The sequence below is a fragment of the Amblyomma mixtum genome, chromosome 2, assembly GCF_055824585.1.
Source record: "Amblyomma mixtum isolate Tamu chromosome 2, ASM5582458v1, whole genome shotgun sequence".
Classification (NCBI taxonomy): Eukaryota; Metazoa; Arthropoda; class Arachnida; order Ixodida; family Ixodidae; genus Amblyomma; species Amblyomma mixtum.
In genome coordinates, this window is record NC_143013.1 from 181011595 (window position 1) to 181019079 (window position 7485).

Consider the following 7485-nt stretch of genomic DNA (forward strand, 5'->3'; position numbering starts at 1 on the left):
TAATTCACGCGCAGAAAACATGCAGAACTTGAACGGAACCAAAACATCTTCGTTCGCGCTGGTATTACTGGCTGTCCCTTTTCTTTTCACGCTGGGCTTTAACAATGTTCTTGCCTGACAAGTCTTCCAAGTGTGACAAATTGTTATGCGGAGGCACGCATGGCAACGATTACTGCGTGTGTTGAGACGCTGCTCGCCGGCACAATACTCAAATTGTTAATGTTTAAACTCTGTTTAGTTGCTCACCGCACGACTCAGAAATAACAGGAATCGCAAAAGACACTTTCACCGTGCCCAAACTGTAGCGGGTAACGTTGCTCTTGCGGGAAAACTCGACATGCACACAGCATGCAAGCAAAACTTCTGCCCACACACTCCTGTCGTGCTGGAACCTTTCATGTTCTCTGCGGAGAGAATGAAATGGCGCAATTATGCTATCGCCACAATGCCTTCGGACCTTCTTTACAAAACTGTGCGCTTTTCCTACAGGACCGAGATCTGTGAAGTCATTTAACCAGTGCTAGCAGTTCCTGACGCAAAATAATTTGCGTAAGTAAAGGACTCAACGTGTTTACACACACTGCGCAATTTTTTGTACCGCTTGACCAAGCCGTCGGACGAAAGAACTCCCCTGCTTAGCACGTTCCTTTCCTTTCACATTCTTCTAGCTATTGATAAATCATAGTCTTCAAAACATAATGTGTAACCACTGGAGCCTCCGAGTCATGTTAAAGAAGGAAGTTGTATGGCCAGTACAGGGACCGGACAATTGGCAAGCTCACGAGGAGCGCGTACTTAATCATACAGGTAAATAGTTTTCGTGCTCTGCACCGTTTGTTGCCAAACCAAACGAAATGTACATCTTTTTTCGTTTGTGTAGCAGCCATTTATGCGTCTTGGTCGGTACGCAGTGTGCATTGTAAACACACAGTCCACGCAATAGGCGTATTGCCGTCAATTCGCACCCAGTGAATTGCTCGGAGTCTTTCCGTGTTTGTTAACTGCCCAATTCAGGCCAAAACCGCATCATTACTGGCATCAGTGGTTCTTTTGTGCTCTGAAGTGCATTCTTGGTTTGGCGAACATATGACTACCTGAGCGGCGAGAAACGCCAACCTGACTTCCCGTAATCCCCCTTCAATCGACCGAACAAGTTCCGTTTCAGGTGCTCCTTAGCCGATGCAGCTACAAAACAAAGCATCATCCGTTGCAGCTATATGGCAGCCTTTGTGGTGCTCACCACGAGGGAATAATTCATCCTGTGTGTTTCGGTGGCATACAGCTGCAGACATCCACAACAGGAGCGCTGCGTCGAAGCGATCGATAAAGCTTCCGACTCGATACGTCGATAGCCGTAGAGGGCGTGTTTGTCCGCCCGGTGCTTCTGTTTTTCCGGTCATTTTTATGAATGTGGCACGTCTGGCAGCGCACCTTATATCTTAACGTTGTAGTTTTTTATTCATTTACGATATGTGGCGCACAAATAGGTGTAGTAGGAAAATCTGAAGTGAACTAGGGTTTGGTTTAGTGAAATGAGAACGGTATGATATTTTTTTAATTATTGCAGCTCTACCTGTGTTATTTGTTATGATCAGCCAGCAAAGGAGTCGATGTGTCCCGTACGTATTAATCTTGCGTCTAAACTGCGAGCTTCGAATCTACGGTTCGTAGACAAGCAAAAAAAATGTTCTTGTCATAACCAACCATAAACTGATGTCCTTGGCATGTAGGGTTACTTGGGCTGTTAGAAATAATACGGACTAGGTTTGTTAACGCAAAAGCCTTAAAGGCCCCGTCATCCAGAAAATCCGACGTCCGCGTTGTCGGCATCTTGAGCGAACATCGTTGTAGGTCCATAGCCGTACAGTGCGCCTTTCTGGTTGTGCTGGGAGCGCAACATAGGAGGCAGGTGGGCCACCTGGGTCACGTGACACTGCGGCGTCACCGCAAGCTGCTCACCGGACTGTGAGCAAACAGCGCACCGTGGCAGGTGTCAGATAAGTTAACAATTTGTCGCTTGGGAAGAGCAACGTTGCCGACATAAGGCGCTAGGGAACACCTAGGGAACACCAATGTACCACTGCACCAGGAGGGGTATGAGGACTCCCAGGGATCTATGAACGTAGAGAATGCCATTCTGTATATATGACAATAAACACATCACGGTATCGCGTCCTGCCTTTATGGCGGAGCTGTAGTGTCACCTCCAATTTTTGTGTTACTTGCTCTTTTTTATGGTTATGCGTTCTTCCGTCTGTTTGATAAAGAAGGTGAAACCTCCTTTTTTTTTTCTTTAGCACATAGCATATGCATTTCGTGCGCTTGGTCATGCTAGCTACAGCGAGAGTATTGATGGCATATGCGAGCGAGGTTTTGTTGGGCAAGATATGATGCAAAATTTTAAATGACGCAAAATTTTCTCCCGTATTTTCCGCTATGTCTTTAAAAGTTTGCAAGCTAGCTTCAAGCTAGTGCGACATCGTTAATCACTTAATGGCATAAGTGTAAAAGAGGGGGAAATTGCTTGCGCGTCCGAGTTGTGTTGCTTGAAGTATAAAAGGCATGTGGAACGCTTCATAAATTTACGGAAGCTCTGCGCATGAGGCCAGAAATTAATATCCTTTGACATTTTTATTCACTACGACTGCCTCCCAACGGCTGGGTACTATGCAGTGCACATAAAGATCGTAATAAAATCAATCTGTGCACGCGTGAGCTCCCAGCAATTGGATATGCCTGTAACCAGCACTTTTTATTTTGCATGAGTAAAAAGGCTAACGTAAATAGCTGGTACCCTCGCCAGTTTGTGAAGATGCCTTGAAAGGCACCTTTATTTAAAAAGGTCCTTTTGTTCTTGGTCCCCTTTTTAAGCAGAATATCATCAAAGCTTCTGCATCGTAAACATTTTGAGGGAATTAAATACCCAGAAAGGCTAAATGAGATAACATAACTAAGTAATGGTGGCATTTCCTGGCTTCAAAAGCAACTCCTGTGTTATGAAAACCACCTGCTCTTTCGTACTGCATGTGCGCTTCCTCTGGGGCATGACTTTATCAGCCAGGCACCATTGAGGTATACTAGAAAGCACACATGTAAGACATTAAAAGCACCCGTCGTTGAAGTAGACGAGATGGTGACACCATCGCGCTAGCAAAAATTTCTGCTCTTATAGGTGGACCACATACGGCAATTTCCACGTGAGAAGAACCACAGCATGGCGTAAGACAAGTGCCCCGAGATGAGGACGCTCATATCGGCGAGCAACACTGCAGTCTTCTCCGTCACGTGCAAAACCGGCGTGAATGGCGCATAAATTGACGGAAACGATAGCACAGGCTTTGAACCGGGCGAACCGGCATGCGTTTAAAATTTTTCCGAGTAGGTGGGAGAAGTTTCGGAAATGTCGCTTTAAAAAATGACGACGCCGACCTTGGCTCCCTTGTAAGAGGCGCTAAATGGCTTTTCTGAGCCAGTGTATTCCTACGTCTCTGGCTCGTACTGCTGTGTCCAAACAATATCCTGGTTTCAAAGACCGAAATATTTGCCGTGAACGTTTAAAAAAGCGTGAAGAGTTCAAAAAGTGTAGGACGTAAAATTTTCAAGGTCTGGAGTTTCTGGAAGAACATTATACGTCTGATCTGCTAAATAGCATTTTTTAAGAAGAGATAGACTTCTCGTTGAATTGCGGTCTGCCATACACCTTAAAGGAATAAAAAAAGTTCACTACTCCGTGTAGCAGAGTGCTTATATCACATTAGTATTGACAAGACCATCATTGTTGAGTAGATATGGTCAGGACTGTTGCTTTTCGTACCGTCATCGCTAAGCCCATAACCGCACTGCATAGATTTGAAGTTTTCTTCCGTCTGTAGAGGTCATTCATGTGTAAAGTCCGAAAGAACTAATTTTGCGTTCTCCTTACTGTCTGTCGTTAAGGAAATTGCGCGAAATATGCAATCACCATATATAAGAAAAATATCATTACTTGCGTTTTTACCGATCGACTTCTGAAAACAAACATTTCGTATTTCCTGTCAAAAAATTGGTTTATTTGCTGTTGACAAAAACCGCATGGTAATCTTGAAGCTACCCACTCACAAGCTGCTCTTTTGTTACGATGAAAAACGGTTCTTTTTAAAAACAAACGCACTTTGTTTTCTAAGCGTCCTGGCTTAGCTGCATCAAAACAAAATGCGCGCGTGCTAACTTTTCTCATTTTTGAATATACGAGAACATATAAAAAACTCCTCGATCCTTTCTCCAATTTTAAACAACTTTTTAGAGCTTTTTTTCCAGTTAAAACCATTTTTCAAATAAGTTCGATGCCGCACACTTTATTAAGTTATCTTCCACCTCCCTTTGGCAGTCGGTATCTTAATCTTTGCATTTTCCTCTCTCTTGTAACACGCTCTATAGTTTGTCTCGTCACACCTCGCGCGCATTTCCCCCAATATTTGCCCTATTATTCTCGTATTCTAGGCAACTTTCAGCGGTGCAAAAAGCGCGCATTTTCCTCTAGACCCTCATCTCTTGTCTTCATCTTTACAGTGAACTCAACGACAAAATAGGAATAGGCACTGAATTATGAGCAGCAGTCCATATTATCCAACTCAGTGTAGAAAATTATGAATACATGTGGCTTCGTGGCAGTGACGTTCGGCTGCTCAGTTCAAGTACGAGGAATTTTATTCCTGCCAGAGAAGGCGCATTTTCTTTGAAGGGAAATGAAACAATTCCCGTGTGTACTCCGATGCCATTACAATTTTATATCAGTCTGGACGTAAAAATTAATCTGGAGACGCCAAGAGTGATGCCTTTCACAGCGTATGCGCGCACACAGAATATGTGCAGCTCTCCGCCACACCATAGCAATTAGAACGTGTATTAGTAAATCTAAAACGGCCTTTTTACTAAAAGGAGATGAGGATGACTAACAGCTTTGTGTCAAGAAACGGGCAATTTTATTCACACTTGGGCATGCTGTGAAGAGAAAATTGGCAACATCTTTTGTGGAAACGCGTCTTAAAGAAATAAAAGTTCATTCAGGGGCGCTTTTTTAAATGCAACGATTGCCGTAGGCACAATGAGTAATTACTCCCTTATTAGGCACTATCGATGAGGGACTTTTGTAATGGTAAACCAGCCGAAGTGGTGACATGCACCTAAACGTTGTTCAACTAAATATAAGCGTTCATAAAAGGAAAGTCTAGAGAGCCGCATGTCCAACAATTTCGGACAAAAATATTGAAAATTGTAAAACTAAGATAATACTGCGGAAACATCGAAGTCAATAGTCTAATCTACTGATCTGTAGCAAAATCTTTCTAATAAAGTGTTTCCATCGATGACATCGGACAGTTAAGACTCCTATTGAAAACCAATAAGGAACGCCTTTGACGATAGCAAAACGTTAATAGAAAAAAAATGAAAACTGCCGTCGGGTGATCTGCGGATATATTGACTATTACAGCGAAATATTACATTACCCTATTGAAAAAACTCTGCGTGAGTTTGCACGAGAACAGTGATTTTTGTACGATCACGTTCATTTTGCACACAAATGCGCAGAAATTGTGCGTTACCTGTACGCATTCTGTGCGTCCTGTGAGTACATATGCGCGTACTGTGAGCTGATAGACGTTCACGCACACTCTTTGCGCGTAAAAAATCGTGGACTCTCGTGGAGAACTCTCTGTACGTGGACATCTGCGTGCTGAGAGGGGGCTTGCCGAAGCTGTGCGTGCTTATGTGCATACTGAGCAAGCTCAGTGAGGCTGCGTGTGGCCATGTGTGCGTTTGCTTGCTTAGTAGCAACTTGTCGAGACTGTAAAGGCCCATTTAGGGTGAAAGCAAACAAAGTTCGAGCATTCAGTTAATGATTACTTCTCAATAATGAGCAATAAGCTCACATTTTGCTGTTTTATAATTTTCGTCTTGGCGTAAGTACCCTTAATCATTTTCAACTTCAGCAAACAAATAACCAAAAAATTATCTTTTAGTGCAAAATGGTTTCCTTCGATACTGCAGGGACCTGTACATGACAACATGCACACTGAGCAAGAACTTGTCAACATTGCAAGTTCATAGTAAAATAATGTAAAAAACAAGCTGCTAATGACTCTTACAGCATCCTTCAGTTCTTCCTTTAACCAATTCTGAAAGTTACAGATATCTGATAGATGCATGATGAAAGCCATCCAGAGCACTTATGTTGTTGCCCGTCATGCAGACAGCCATATTTCGAAATCAGAAGCAACACAACCATTTGTTGCTTGCACTCGAAAGGAGTCAATCAATGGAATAACTCTGAAAGGGCAACAGTGTTTGTTAGGTGCAACAAACAAGCTTGGGGATATAATCAGGTTCAATCAAACATGACGTGCAGAAAGCGAATTGTGAGCTGTAACAGGAATGTTACGAGGCAATTTCCAAAACCATTTCCAAAGCAATTTCCAAAGTCATTAGCATAAATTTACATACACGTAAAAAGGCCATGTAAGCCTACACGAAAAGACAGTTTTGAATTCACAGTTGGTGTCAAAAGTTCAGAAATTAGTGCCCTCTCTCAAATTCAGTGACAAATCACAGATCGATTAATTAATTCCCAGTATGGCTCCAGAACAAATCCAATGAATCTCAAATGTGCGAAGTATATATACCACACATGTTGCCTGATTAGCACCAGCATTGCATGATGCATGACGAAGTATCACGCTCTTCATTCTTCTTCAATCTGTTTTGAAATTTGCACTACCACAAACACCATCTGGATGCGCTATTATTCCGTCATATTGCTGAGAGTCACATTCGGAGACCAAGAGCAACACAACAGTGTGCTGCACATGAGTGGATATAATGCACTGGGACAACTGTGCGCAGTAAGGAACGCTTGTAAGGCGTCAGGTATTTGCTTGGGGAATGTAATCGAGTTCAGTCATGTTTCATGTGTAGAAAGGAAGATAAAAGTTGTAGCAGAACTATGAAATCCAACATCCAATACTGAACTTCCCCAGGTGATCTACACACACATAAAAAGCACGAAAGGATAAGCTCAGCGGTACTGTTAAGTTTGATGCCCTTTGAGGTTTGACTTGCGCGTCTGTATGCAACCATCAGATACCATTTTGAAGTTACCAGAATGCCCAAAACAACTTTGTTGAACTGTTCTACTCTAAACTGAAATACTTTTCCTTAAAACATTTTTTTTGCGACATGCTGTGTAGCTAATTATAAAATAAAGAAAAGAAGCTGATAAAATTTTCTCATCTCAAACGTACTGATAAGTACACAAATCTGAGTGCTTTCAAGAGAGGTGACGCACCCGGTATTCAGTGTCCAGAAGCATACATAATGCTGCAGAATCCTATAGCAAGAAAATTTCTTTTAGTTGACAGATGGCTATGTCTGGTTACAAAGTCAATACCAAGTAAGGCACATATCCTAACCTGCAATTACATGAAGCTGCACGTGCTTCATAGGCTGTAA